The sequence below is a fragment of the Pseudophryne corroboree genome, chromosome 4 (assembly GCF_028390025.1).
Source record: "Pseudophryne corroboree isolate aPseCor3 chromosome 4, aPseCor3.hap2, whole genome shotgun sequence".
NCBI lineage: Eukaryota > Metazoa > Chordata > Amphibia > Anura > Myobatrachidae > Pseudophryne > Pseudophryne corroboree.
In genome coordinates this window covers 24,718,262-24,730,602 of record NC_086447.1, presented here as the reverse complement: position 1 = coordinate 24,730,602, position 12,341 = coordinate 24,718,262, and the positions used below count along the sequence as shown (strand labels likewise).

The following is a 12,341-nucleotide window of genomic DNA, read 5'->3' as shown; positions in this document are numbered from 1 at the left end:
GTCAAACCTTGTTTTCAGTCTCTCTCACCTGTGGTTGATTTGTTCCAGGTTTCCAGCTCCCGTCTCCAGCTACCACTAAGAGACCCGCACCAGTTTACCATCTTGTGGTGCAGCCTGACTCTGCAGTCTTCTATGACTACTCCAGCTTCCAGCTACAGATCCATATGCTTCCAGCGGTCAGCTTTCAGCAGTGTTCAGTTTCCTTAAAGTGCTGGTGCTTCTCCAGCGGATACCTACATATCATCGGTACCCGCAAACCACCGGTACCTGCATATCTTCGCTCCCTAGCTTCATTCCACTACCTGGCTGGTTCCATCCAGCATCCACTCCATGTTTTCAACACCCGGCTGGTTCCATCCAGCATCCACAGCAGTCACCTCAACTACAGTGTTACCAGCTTCAAGTGATACATCTGCTGGTGTGTTCCTCGGCTACTCTCACTACTACGGACGGGTCTGGTAAGGACATTCCATCTCTGGGACATTAAGAACTGTACCTTATCCTACCAGTACCCTGTGGCTCTTGCCAAGCTTATAGAGATCCAGGAACTGTTTCATTTTAACTACTGCATATCTTTATTCATTTACCACTGCTGTGCATACACGGAGTTCTGTTAATAAACTTTATTGACTTTTAAATCCTGGTTGTCATGGTCACGCCTTCCGGCAATCTTCCTACATCTCACTCATATGTCTAGGGGTCTTATTAAACCTCCCAGGTTTAGTTTCACCTCAGCCCCTACAACTGAGGCTTCCTCCCGTCAGCTCAGGCTGTGACACCAAGATGGCAGCGCCCATGTCCGGACTTGGAGGGAAACTCTGACTAGGCCCAAACTCCAGGAAGTGAGCACAATCAGAAATAAACACTGAAACAATGGAAGACAGCGCTGTGAAGCGCTATGCACAGAAGCAGCAGCCGCCGCAGGAGACTTCATGCTGGATCAGCTCTGCTGGACCTCTGGGAGCTATGTGCGGATACAGTGCGCACGGACCTTTGCACCAGCCAGGACAGGCATCGCATAGGTAAGAAAGTACTTTTAAAAGTCCGGAGTGTGACATGCTTCCAGGGAAGGGATAGCACCTCCAGTCTCATCCGCATCCGTCCCCCTATCAGTTGTATCTCTCCGTCCTGATTGTAAAGTATCTACAGCACTCAGGGCGATATCCAACTAGCCCCCATGCAAGTTTGGCTTTTAAAAACGGTTAATGGCCGATGGTTTCATTATTGTGGTATTTAATTAGAGGCTGTTTTTAACGGCTGAAATTGGACCCACTGATGGTGTGAATACTTATGGGTGCCATGTGCTCTTGTGGCTCCGGCGGCTGCTTATCAGGTATTATGCTTCATGTGCCTGAGACATGCAAAACATAATACCATACCTCCCAACATGACCCTCTCCAGGAGGGGTGTAGTATGATATGCCAGCGGCCGGGCTGCCGGCGACCAGCATACCGGCGCCGGGAGCCCGACCGCCGGCATACCTACGCTGCTCTCGCTTCGCTATTTTATTCTCCCTCCAGGGGGGTCGTGGACCCCCACGAGGGAGAAACAGTGTTGGTATGTCGGCTGCTGGTATACTGTGCGCCGGGATCCCGACAGTCGGCATACTGCAGACCACTCTTCAGGAGGGACACAATGCTCTGTTCCTGGACTGGCTTCTTAATTTGAGATTGCCATCACCTGTGCTGAAACACCTTTCTCCTCAAGTAACTAGTTCTACACAGATGATGGCAATCACACATTAAGAGAGAAGTCCAGGAACAGAGCATTGTGTCCTTCCTGGAGATGGTCATGTTGGGAGGTATGTAATACTCGTAAAAGCGCCAGTATCGGGGTTGGGGTTGGGGGGGCAGCATCCGGACTAATATGCTATCCCCACTAATGTTTTATATAGCCCAGGGTAGTTGGAGTTATTGGGGCATCGCTGTGCTAGTATGGGGGGAGATTAATATTCTCCTCTTGTCATGCAGACATGTTGGCTGTATACAGGTTCTGTAGATGTAAGAATCTTCTTGACAAAACCACATACATGTAGCGCTCTGTCTCCTGGGTGTTAGTCCTGTAATAAGCAGTAAAGTAAACTGCAGAAATAAAATTCATCTTCCCATACCGGGAGTCGAACCCGGGCCGCCTGGGTGAAAACCAGGAATCCTAACCGCTAGACCATATGGGAGCTGATGGTGACAGCACAGTGACCAGTCTCTGTCAGACACCCTGGATATATCACATATAACCTAGTGACCCTTTCCCTGCCTGGTGCTCCCGGTGACTCCTCTCTCCCAGCAGACAGACCGTGAGCTGAGCTATGGAGAGTAACACTAGAGACAGGTGTCTCTGCCCAGAGCTTAGGTGTAGTGTGGTAAGCTGTAATTACAGTAATATATGTGCAGCAGCATGCAGTGTGAGGAATAACATATGGAGCAGGTTCCGTCACTGAGTGTTATCAGGTATATCAGTCTAGGTCTCTCCCCTATATATCAGTGTATGAGGAAGATCTTCAGATATCTCAGGAACTAGACAATAAAAAAATGAGGAAAACTTTCCTTCGAGCCAGAATTGAACCAGCGACCTAAGGATCTCTGCATCACACCCTCTACAGTCCTCCGCTCTACCAGCTGAGCTAACGAAGGAATATGTCAGAATAAGTTTTTCATGAGGTGGATATATAAAAGGACAGAAATTGTGACAATCACAAAATCAAATGTCTGAACTGTCAGTACACAAGGGTGTATCTAGGGGTCTGAGCACTCCTGGCAAAGTAAGGGACTGACACCCCCCTCCTTCATATTTCAAATGTGGAAAGGTGCGTGTGCCAAAAAAGGGGCATGGCCACACAATAGTACCCCCAATTTACATGACATCACACAGTAATGTCCATTATTCATGTTACTCTACACAGTAGTACACCTTATACACATTATGCCATACAGTAGTGCCCCTTACACACATTATGCCATACAGTAGTGCCCATTACACACATTATGCCATACAGTATTACCCCTTACACATATTATGCCATACAGTATTGCCCCTTACACACAAATTATGCCATACAGTATTGCCCCTTACACACATTATGCCATACAGTATTGCCCCTTACACACTGTGTGTGCACTCCAGCTCCCACTGGGAAGTCATCTCCTCCAGTACATTCTGGGACATAGGAAGTGTCATTCCCCTTTTCTCCCTCCCCATACACATGATATATATTAGTAAAAAATTACGTTCTACAGCGCCTTCTAGTGCAAATGTACAAAGTGCAAAATGTGCTCAGGTGAACAAATATTTTGGGAATAGACTTAGCTTCTTAGTTAGCGTCTTCGGTCGTCAGACCAGCATATAATTAAGACATAATAGAAAAGAGAAAATATAGAGACCATCGTGTATAACGTCTTAACTAAAAGCAACAGATACTGTGTAAACCAATAAAGAAAAAATTACTGCGCACTTGAAAGGGTATATAACACACCTTATTCAGTGTAATCAAATCATGAAACCAATCCTTCTAATCATAAATGGATAAGATCATATGAGAAATACATTCTTCCAAACAATTTTCTCCAAGCTGCGGGTGAGGAACCGTGTGGGGAGGGGAGGACTGGTGCTGCCTGTACAAAGTGAAGTTACCACTTGGCCGTGGGTGACACCGCCGGGTGGCGCCCCTCCTCGCCTGGCACCCCTGGCATGTGTCATCCTGGCCAATGGGTAGATACACCTCTGTATGTACAGGTAACTGAGACTGGCCTTGGCAGGGGTAGAGGGGTCTGCTGAGCATTGTAGTGACCCCGGGGAATGTATTTATACATACAGTGCCCCATTTATTAAACAATATTTGCAGCTATTTCCCTGAAAACACCCGATGTCAGGGGTCTGCCGCAGATAAGTGTAACCCGGTGTAAACCATGGCATATAATCCTTTATTAACACTGTAAATGTATTACCAGTATGTGTGGTATGGGTATATGCTGTAAACAATGCGTTATGCGACTTCAAAGAGACATAAGGTGAGGAGAGGTGCGCCTCGTGGATATGTGTTATGCGCAGGGACAAGGACAGATGGGGAGCCGCGAGTCCTGGCAGGAGACAGTTGGGGTCAGTTAGAGAGATTGAGGCTGGTGACGGAGGGAGAAGAAAGGAGACAGTCGGTCGCGGTGTGAGGAAGCGGAGAGCATCGGACGGGGAGCGTTGTGGACACCTGTGACTAGAGAGCTGGGGGGAGCAGAGCTGAGGAAAGCCTGATCTGACTGGGCAGCAGGAGGAGAAGACGCAGGCGGTCAACGAAGTGCTGTAGCAGTAATCCCTGGAGCTCGCTGTACCCCGGCAGAGCAAAGGCAATGCGGAGGGGCCAGATCCGTCAGTGGGAGGTGTTCCCGATCCTCCCGGTAGGTGGGGATAAGCAGCTACGCTCATTCGGAGAGTGATATCAAAGGAGGTGCAGCCTGCAGGACTGACAGCGGGAGGTGGACCTGACCGGAGCTCCCATCAAGAGGCTCACGGGGCATGACTTCGACTGAGGCAGCCCAGGGGAGGTGATCACAGCCAGGAGTGACAGCGGAAGGCACAACTGGAGCGCAGAGTGAGGTACTTCATAGTTAACTCCCGCAGCAGCAATCAGGAGAGGTATGACTGTCACTCACCCCAACATCCCTCTGTAGAAGCCCTGTTCAACAGGCATCCATTATACAGTGAGACACTTAAAAGCCTGTAGCCATCCAGGAAGACATTTACCAGTTTTATATTACTTAAAAAGTAACCTGGTAGTGTAGCTGCCCAGAACTGACTTTGACAGTCCAGGGTGTTGAGACTGTAGCACTCCAGGTTGTGAGTGGATACTGAACTAACCAGTCCATCAGGATAAGGAGGCAGCATCCCTAGCCAGTTGCCAGCTATGCACCTGTAATATGGCAGGTGTCCCTTAGTGCTGATACCTAACCCCTTTTGAAAGGGTTTATCGTACAAGTACTTCCTTATGGCCCCAATTGACTCATTGGTCTTTCAGCTCAAAGTATATTATCTGCGGAGGAACCCCTGATGCATCATCATACGGAACTCGAAAGCTGATTCATATGGATATACAAATAGCCCCCTAGAACAGGAGGTTTTCGGTGCTCGGAGACCTTTATCCTCGCTTTTGAGGGCTACACTGGGCCCCAACTGTGCAACAACGCAATAGTCAGGTATACCTGCACGAAACTCCATAGCAATTACCCGCTCCTAAAGCATTTACAACTATTAATCGAGTGATCCCAATAGATTGAGGTACCCAGGTGAATACAGAACATACCCCAAGTTCACCTTGTCATTTTTTTACCGGTTCTAATTTATTAGTAATGCATGCAAGGGTAAATTGTATACTACACTAAAGTCTTTAATATAAGAATGTTTCCGATTTACATATGGTATATGCAAATGTTTGTAGCAAGTCAGTACAGTTACCATATCCAATACAATGTGCGTATGATGTTCATTATTGTTCAATAAATACTTACCGTATTAAGTGATTGATTCGTCTTGAGGAAGTCTCCGGTTGCCAAGGAGACGAAACACGTTGACGCCCACTTTCTATGTCCAGTTATTTGGAATCAACTCGCTGATTGAACCCACACAAGGCTTCTTGCAGATACAACCCACCACGGCCTGCTAAACGCCGGGCGCTTCAGCCGGCGGCTTTCAGCTGGAGCACTGCTCTCGATCCCTGTGCTGTGTTGCTGACGTCCAGGACTCCGTTCACCCGCACTGAGTGACTGCTGCTGGCCTCCGCAGTGAGGTCTAACACCCGTGACGAGGAGTGAGTTCTTTGGAGTTCTACGTACAGGTTACTAAAGATCCTCATTTGCCCGGAGCAGAGCCGTGGTAACTATTCGGCAGTTTTCAAATCAGCTGCAATCAGTTCAAACAAATACATTCCCATATACGTGCACAGATATCCAAACGGACCCTGTTCATTCAATTTTGCAGGAACCAGCACACGGGTAAATACATACCAATATTATATAAGCTCTTCATTAAAAGGCTGTGATTATTCCTTGCGGGACATTTTATTAAACACTGGGACGCCAGTGTATGTTAACTTGTTATAGTAAATATAGTTAAACAATTCTATTATATTGTATGCCATATCAATTACTATTATTCAGTAATTATTTGTTGCTAATTATATGCTGCTTGTTTGTTTAAATTGTGTCATTTTTAAAGATCATTGGATATAAATGTATTTATACGTATCTTGTGAGTTCTACTGAGTCAATTACTCTACATGACAGACTACACACTATAGTTTAATTTGATACAGTGTACATATAGCGCGGAGTATACACTTTTTCTTTTTGTTTTCCATACAGTTGGCAACCTAGCCAGTTGTCTTACTCAGCTGCTTTTGATGCACTATTAATTAATTACTAATTGATATTAGCGCCGGAAGAATAACAGCTAGGGACAATTGTCCTGCTCTGTTTATTCCTACAAAAACCTTGTCTTGTGGACAAGTGGAAGGAGTCAAGTGGTACTATTACAGTAGTCCTAATTACCGACAAGAACCCGCTAAACCAGATGTTGCTCCCGAGCATGGTAGTGGTTGATGGAGTTACGGGCTGGAAAATACCCATTGTGTGGCCAGAGTGGAAAAACAGCGGGGAAGTAGCGGACCCCCCCGGGTGATGAGCAAGGAACCGGAGAACCACATACCCGACCTACCGGAGGAGAGATGCATAGCAACCCTGCTAATATAGAGACACCTACACATCAGGAAGAAGCTATTGGGAATCAAGTGGAAACCGTAGTGGGAAAGATAGTTAGCCATTTAGAAAGGTGGCACTTCAAAAATGGATATCGTCGCCCCCGAATCTTTTCAGGGATCACCCCGTTGCCAGCCGGAGACGAGACATATGAGCTGTGGCGAGAAGCGGCCACAGAGCATTCGGAAGAATGGCAATGCCCGCAACATATCCAATGGCAGAGGGTGGTTGAAAGCCTCAGAGGACCAGCTATGGGGGTGATTCAAGCCACCCGGAGAAGCAATCCTAAGGCCATTCTGAAAGACTATTTGGAGGCATTGGATTTCTCCTTTAGCACTTTGGAAGATGTCAGGGATCTACTCGCTCAACTTAACCACACCTATCAGGAGCTGGGGGAAACCTTGACCCATTATGTGTATAGGGTAGATAGACTCATTTTCAAGATTGTGAACAAAGGGGGCATTGAAAAGGATGCAGTAGACCGCAGAAGATTGACCCAAGTGCTTAAAGGGGCATAAACCAACAACCCCGTGGCGCAACGACTGCAATGTACTATGGCTGCTGACCAGTCCCCCACCTTAAATGAACTAGTAAGAGGTGAAACTGGAGGAGGTACAGATTGAGGACGGGAGAAAACCATAGTGATTGAGGTTGATGGCATTTGAATGGTCCGAGTCTGAAAGACAAAGAAGACAGAAGGCATAAGGTAATAAATACATGAGTCAGAATAGCACCTTGTAAAATATTTGTATACCTACCTTTACTGGCTTTCCCAAGCAAGCTATTCATCTATATATATATAACGGTTGGATGGAGGCACACCTTGTTAATTCCATAGTAACCCAAGTTGGCCAGGGCACAGTGAGTAGGGTGGGGTTACATAAGTGTCCCCTAAATGTATATAGGAGGGAACGCAGCAGATATCTCTAATACACACTGCAATCCCTCCATTCCCGCAAGCAGCCACATTCCGCATAAGTTTCTATAGGTGATGTGATGCAGCCAGATTTATCAATGTCAGAACGTGAAGCACTGGGAAGATGGCGGTAGCCCATTGTAGCCTATGAGTTACTCACCACATATGCCGCCGGCAGAGGATTCTCCTTGAACCCTCCCCATAAAGTGGAAGAGCACTGGCCGGGTGCACATAGGAGAGAGACGTCTAGAATAAGAGACAGAAGAGCACTGGCTGGGCGCACATAGGAGAGAGACGTCTAGAATAAGAGACAGAAGAGCGCTGGCCGGGTGCACATAGGAGAGAGATGTCTAGAATAAGACACCGAAGAGCGCTGGCCGGGCGCACATAGGAGAGAGATGTCTAGAATAAGAGACAGAAGAGCACTGGCCGGGCGCACATAGGAGAGAGACGTCTAGAATAAGAGACCGAAGAGCGCTGGCCGGGCGCACATAGGAGAGAGACGTCTAGAATAAGAGACAGAAGAGCGCTGGCCGGGCGCACATAGGAGAGAGACGTCTAGAATAAGAGACCGAAGAGCGCTGGCCGGGCACACATAGGAGAGAGATGTCTAGAATAAGAGACAGAAGAGCGCTGTCCGGGCGCACATAGGAGAGAGACGTCTAGAATAAGAGACAGAAGAGCGCTGGCCGGGCGCACATAGGAGATAGACGTCTAGAATAAGAGACAGAAGAGCGCTGGCCGGGTGCACATAGGAGAGAGACGTCTAGAATAAGAGACAGAAGAGCGCTGGCCGGGTGCACATAGGAGAGAGATGTCTAGAATAAGAGACAGAAGAGCACTGGCCGGGCGCACATAGGAGAGAGACGTCTAGAATAAGAGACAGAAGAGCGCTGGCCGGGCACACATAGGAGAGAGTCGTCTAGAATAAGAGACAGAAGAGCGCTGTCCGGGCGCACATAGGAGAGAGACGTCTAGAATAAGAGACAGAAGAGCGCTGGCTGGGCGCACATAGGAGATAGACGTCTAGAATAAGAGACAGAAGAGCGCTGGCCGGGTGCACATAGGAGAGAGACGTCTAGAATAAGAGACAGAAGAGCGCTGGCCGGGCGCACATAGAAGAGAGATGTCTAGAATAAGAGACAGAAGAGCGCTGGCCGGGCGCACATAGAAGAGAGACGTCTAGAATAAGAGACAGAAAAGCGCTGGCCGGCGCACATAGGAGAGAGACGTCTAGAATAAGAGACAGAAGAGCGCTGGCCGGGCGCACATAGAAGAGAGATGTCTAGAATAAGAGACAGAAGAGCGCTGGCCGGGCGTACATAGAAGAGAGACGTCTAGAATAAGAGACAGAAGAGCGCTGGCCGGGCGTACATAGGAGAGAGACGTCTAGAATAAGAGACAGAAGAGCGCTGGCCGGGTGCACATAGGAGAGAGACGTCTAGAATAAGAGACAGAAGAGCGCTGGCCGGGCGCACATACGAGGGAGACGTCTAGAATAAGAGACAGAAGAGCGCTGGCCGGGCGTACATAGGAGAGAGACGTCTAGAATAAGAGACAGAAGAGCGCTGGCCGGGCGCACATAGGAGATAGACGTCTAGAATAAGAGACAGAAGAGCGCTGGCCGGGTGCACATAGGAGAGAGACGTCTAGAATAAGAGACAGAAGAGCGCTGGCCGGGTGCACATAGGAGAGAGATGTCTAGAATAAGAGACAGAAGAGCACTGGCCGGGCGCACATAGGAGAGAGACGTCTAGAATAAGAGACAGAAGAGCGCTGGCCGGGCGCACATAGGAGAGAGACGTCTAGAATAAGAGACAGAAGAGCGCTGGCCGGGCACACATAGGAGAGAGTCGTCTAGAATAAGAGACAGAAGAGCACTGTCCGGGCGCACATAGGAGAGAGACGTCTAGAATAAGAGACAGAAGAGCGCTGGCTGGGCGCACATAGGAGATAGACGTCTAGAATAAGAGACAGAAGAGCGCTGGCCGGGTGCACATAGGAGAGAGACGTCTAGAATAAGAGACAGAAGAGCGCTGGCCGGGCGCACATAGGAGAGAGGCGTCTAATGAATTGTTATGCTGCAAAGAGTAACAAATGTATTATTATTATTATTATCTGCTATATATTTGCCCAAGTCTGTGACTCTGTGCCCGTAACGCTGGGCGGAGTCACAGGCACAGATCTGGCCAGGAACAGTCCCCTCCCTCTCTCCGCCCAGTCCCCTCCCCATCTCCGCCCAGTCCCCTGTCTCCCTCCTCCCCGTACACTCTCTGATGACATCGCAGCTGCTGACTGTGAGCGGAACTCACACTACCCGCCTCACAGACTAGCGGCTGCTGCAGAGTTCAGGGGGACATGCTGAGCACTGGCAGCTGCTCTCGCTCCCTCTCCCACCCGCAGCAACCACCCGCGGCATCCACCCGTCACTTACCCGCGGTCGCGGGTGAAAAGGTGCGTGGCTTCACGGAAGGGGGCGTGGCTCCGCGTCCCGACCCCCGTTTTCGGCACAACTCGCCCCCCCTCCCACCCGCGGCAACCACCCGCATTTGCCCCCCACCCGCGGCATCCACCCGTCACTTACCCGCGGTCGCGGGTGAAAAGGGGGTGTGGCTTTGCGGAAGGGGGCGTGGCTCCGCGTCCCGACCCCCATTTTCGCCACAACTCGCCCCCCCTCCCACCCGCGGCAACCACCCGCATCTGCCCCCCACCCGCGGCATCCACCCGTTACTTACCCGCGGTCGAGGGTGAAAAGGGGGCGTGGCTTCGCGGAAGGGGGCGTGGCTCCGCATCCCGACCCCCGTTTTCGGCACATTGTGGGTCGGGGCATACGGCCTTCACCCGGACACTGCTGAATCTGCAGTGCTGGCTTCTGGACTGTGACAGGAGCCGGCACTTTGGTGTCACCCCTCAGAGGCCCCCCCCCCCCGCACCCACGTTGTGGTGCCACTGCTCCCGCCCCCACCCGTAGCACAAACACCCGCCGCATCCATCCACCACCCGCGGCACTCCCGTCCCCTCCCCCACCCAGAGCACAAACACCCGCGCCACCCACCCGCGGAACTCCCGCCCCCTCCCCCACCCGTAGCACCAACACCCGAGGCAACCAACCGCATTTGCCCCCTACCCGCGGCACTCCCACCCGCAGCACCAACACCCGCACCACCCGTGGCACTCTGCCCCCTCCCCCACCCACAGCACCAACACCCGCTGGCCCCCCCTGCGGCACCCAACGCATCCCCCACATCTGCTCCCACCCGCGGCACTCACGGCCCCACCCGTAGCTCCCACACCTGCAGCACCCCCGCCCCTCCCCCACCCGCTGCAACCCTGCCCCTCCCCCATACCCACCTCTCCTCCCTGCTGCACCCTTCACCCAACCCGCACCACCACCGCAACTGCCCCATCCGGCACCCACCCCTCCTGCGCCCACCCCTCCCCCACCCGCACCACCGCCCCAACCCTCAGAACCCCAGCAGCTGCCTCCCACCACCCAACTGCACCACCACTGCTCCAGCCCCTGCGCCCCCTCCGCACCTGTCCCTGCACCCCCAGCACCCCCCCTCCCCCATCCACGGCACTCCCACACCAGCTTCTCCCACAGCCCTCCCACACCCACATCACCCCTGCTCCCAACCCCCCACCCATGGCATCCCCGCCCCTCTCCTACGCACAGCACCCCTGCTCCCGCACCCCCACCCCTCCCCTACCTGTAGCACCTGCCCCTGCAACCGTGGCACCCTCAAACCCCCTACCCCCCCAAATGCACCACACCAGCAAACCTCCCCCTCCCCCACCCGTGACACCCCCCCACTCCACCCCTATACCCACCTCTCCCCCCTCTACACCTGGTTAACGGGGCGTAGCCCCTAACGACGGTGTGAAGAGCGCCCGTAGGGCGCGATGAATCACCTAGTTATTATTATTAGCAACAACAACTGAACAGTGACAGACAATGTAATATGTATAGCAGGAACGAGGAGCGCTCCCTTTGCTGAAGCTACTAATGCAAGCCTGTCCGACCTGCGGCCCTCCAGCTGTTGTAAAACTACAAGTCCCAGCATGCCCTGCCACTGTTTTGCTATAAGAGAATGCTTAAACTGTTGCAGGGCATGCTGGGATGTGTAGTTACACAACAGCTGTGGAGCCACAAGTTAGCCAGACCTGTTAAAGCACTGTACAAGGAATAAATGTCAGTAACATGCTATAGAATAGTATTCCAATATTGTATATATCTTACTGTGTATTATCCTGCGGACTGACCATCTGCCAGGTAAGTAGTAATCTCCTGTGCGGGTTCCCCTTATCCATCTCCATACAATACACTTATACCAGGTCACCTCTAAGGTGCTTCTCCCGGTGTAAATGCCCCTCGTGGGTCTGACCTCTCTATTCCCTGTATTGTCTGCTGATACCAGTAGTCCTCCTGAGCCCTCACAGTGACATTCCTACGCCCCACCTCATACCTGTATCACTAGATGTACTAAGTAGCGGCAGGTGAAGCGGCACATTCTCACTGGTTTTCGCTACAGAATGTAAAACGTCAGCAATATTACATGTAACTCTGCCTGGTGTATATTCCCAGGACAACACCCCACTTACACAACACCCCACTTACACCCCTCCCACACTGACACTTCAGCCCGGGTTATTACAGGAATAGTCCTGGTCATAGCTCGGTGTGAAAGGGA

General features: G+C 51.0%; 2 non-coding genes across 2 annotated transcripts; both read right to left on the bottom strand.

The window, feature by feature from the left end:
• Positions 1–2,101: 2,101 nt before the first annotated feature.
• TRNAE-UUC (transfer RNA glutamic acid (anticodon UUC)) lies at positions 2,102–2,173 on the bottom strand. Its single transcript has one exon. It is a non-coding gene; the product is annotated as a tRNA-Glu (tRNA).
• A 367-nt stretch (positions 2,174–2,540) lies between these two features.
• On the bottom strand, positions 2,541–2,631 carry TRNAY-GUA (transfer RNA tyrosine (anticodon GUA)). Its single transcript is given in 2 exon segments — positions 2,541–2,577; positions 2,594–2,631. It is a non-coding gene; the product is annotated as a tRNA-Tyr (tRNA).
• Between the last annotated feature and the right edge of the window lie 9,710 nt (positions 2,632–12,341).